Source organism: Macrobrachium rosenbergii, chromosome 9 (genome assembly GCF_040412425.1).
Source record: "Macrobrachium rosenbergii isolate ZJJX-2024 chromosome 9, ASM4041242v1, whole genome shotgun sequence".
NCBI classification, from domain to species: Eukaryota; Metazoa; Arthropoda; class Malacostraca; order Decapoda; family Palaemonidae; genus Macrobrachium; species Macrobrachium rosenbergii.
In genome coordinates this window covers 37,609,570-37,612,069 of record NC_089749.1, presented here as the reverse complement: position 1 = coordinate 37,612,069, position 2,500 = coordinate 37,609,570, and the positions used below count along the sequence as shown (strand labels likewise).

The 2,500-nt window shown below is 41.0% G+C and overlaps 1 protein-coding gene across 3 annotated transcripts in view; it reads left to right on the top strand.

The window, feature by feature from the left end:
* The window catches only part of LOC136841697 (adenylate cyclase CyaB), a 166,234-nt gene that overhangs the window by 106,676 nt on the left and 57,058 nt on the right, over positions 1 to 2,500 (top strand). The gene's annotated exons all lie outside the window — the stretch shown is intronic.

Genomic DNA, 2,500 nt, shown 5'->3' with positions numbered 1-2,500 from the left:
TTTCTTACATAGTACATATAAAAAATTTTTAACTATCGTAAATTAATCATTTATAATTATGAATGAAGTGCAAAATGTGGATAGTCTGGACTGGGAGTGTTGTATCTAGCATTATCATTTTTAGTGTTTTCATTGTTTTATGCAGTTAATATGAGAAAACACCATAAATAAAAGATGAGAAATGATAGAGGAGAGAGGGAAGATATTTGTGTGTATGTGTTTAGGTGTGTTTGTACAGACAGGTATGGAGGGTGCACTATCAAAATTCATTCTCTCTCTCTCTCTCTCTCTCTCTCTCTCTCTCTCTCTCTCTCTCTCTCTCTCTCTCTCTCTCTCTCTCTCTCTCTCTCTCTCTCTCTCTCTCTGACATGATAAGCTAATAGTAAAATGGAAATGCTGTAGATTGTATGAGGAACATATTGTATTAAATATCTTGGCCAGTTCTGAGTACTCAGCAGTTGCTTCCTCCTTTATGCTGTGGTGCTCTGGCCATGACGATGATGACAGTGATGATGATGATGATGCATAGTGCCTACGATAATAAAAGGGTGAATGATGATGTAGGTACATGAAGGCATTCAAGCTATTGACCTTCTGACAAAATGCCAGAAGAGTAATCTGGGTCATCCTCAGAGCCTGGCAGAGGCAGAGGAAACCTAAGGGAAGAGGAGAGGAGGGTGACATCTGTGTAGTGCGATGAGATGATGAAGCTGAAGGCTGAGGTTTGGGATGATGAAGCCAAAGGCTGAGGTTCATCTGTAGTGGACATTTTCTTCTTCTCCTTCTTCAATAAGACCATCATAGTTGGCAGTTGTTTCCTTGATTTTTGAGTTTGTCATATACCTGTTGTAATTGAATCATTGCCTCAGATATCAAACTGACTGGTGCTACGGTTCCCTGGAAGGATTGTAATCCCTTATTTTATCTTTAGTAGTCTGCCTTCTGCCTTGTGCTGAACACTTCACTCACCTTCTCCAGTGCGTGTTTTGGTGGTTCAGCTGCACTTTCCAATTCATTCTCTGATGTAGACGACTTGATCAGAACCTGCGGCACCTTGCTCATCAGTTTGACATCCTCTTGAAGATGCTCAATGACATTGTCATCAATCGTGTCCTCATTCCTTTGCCACCAACTTGTCCTTAACCTTCCAATAACCTTTCACGGTTTCTGTTTAAATTTATCCATTGCGTCCTGGATAAATGTTACTGCATTGGCAATGGTGAATGCATTCCAGCAGTTCATGATGTTCACATTGGTGTCGGCATCAGTAGCTGCTCAGGTCATGTCAAAGCCCTACTGAGGGTAGGTGGTCTGGACAAACTGAATGTCGCTTTAGTTTATAGGCTGGAGAAGCAAGGACATGTTGCATGTTGGGAGGCAAAAATAAGACTTGCACCTCTGGCATTCAACAGGAATGGATTGTTGATGGTCAGGATTTTTAAAGGCCAGTCTTCCTTTTTTAAATAATTTACCCCAGGGATAGAGCAAGCCTTGGTGTTGTGTTGCCAGTACACAAAAAAAAAAAAGCCCCTTATTTTTGTTCTGTAGAGCACTGGGATTTTTCACTTTGTACACAACACCAGGCTTTGACACATGGCCAGCCAAGTTGCCTCAACCACCAAAGTCAGCCATCCTTCCTTCCATTAAAGCCTGGTGCCTGCTCTGCATTTTGAATTTTCTTCCAGAAGAGGCCTTTTTCATCACAAACACCTGCTTGGAATCATAGCCTCAGTCACTGATCATTTTTTTTAATTTAGGGAAATGTGTTGGTGGCCTCTTTTTCTGCAGATGCTGACATTCATGTTATTTTGATGTTCTTCAGGTCAAGTCAGTGCTTAAATTGACTTAACCTTGGTTCTCTTTTTGATATCAGCCTTATTGCCAAATTGCTCATACAGGGTTCAGACCTTCTGCTGTAGAATGTTTCCATTCATAGGAGCTCTCTACTTAGTCATGCCCTCTGTCTGCACGTTTAGAGCTTTTCTGATTTAACTAACACTTTATCCCACTCTGTTTAACTCACTTTCACACACTCATGGGTGCAGTAGCAAACCTTTCATGAGTACTTTTCCTATGCTTAAGATTTCACTAATCTACAATTCGTTCTTATCTAATTTTCTAATGATGTCAGCATAAGACTTTTTCTATTTCATTCATATCTAAGACATTTTTTGCTAAAGTAGGCACATCACACACATTCCTGGGCTTACTCTCACTACCACTGGAAACACTTCTGCATGCTATGGAGCCATTGCTTGGGTTTAGAAGGCCTTTTTGTAACAAAATGATTGATCGCAGCAGACTGTACAGGAGATATACTGCAGTAGAAAGTTATGCTCGGACTGAGCGTAGAGTGGTGCTGCATTGGTGTGCACTAGGGGGAGACAAAGGGTGACACATGGTAGATGTTGGGCAGAACAAAGTGTAATGTGTAGATCCTAGTGTTTTCTGATGCTGCTTTGATCATAATTTCACTTGTTGGTATGGTGTGTGCAGTTTG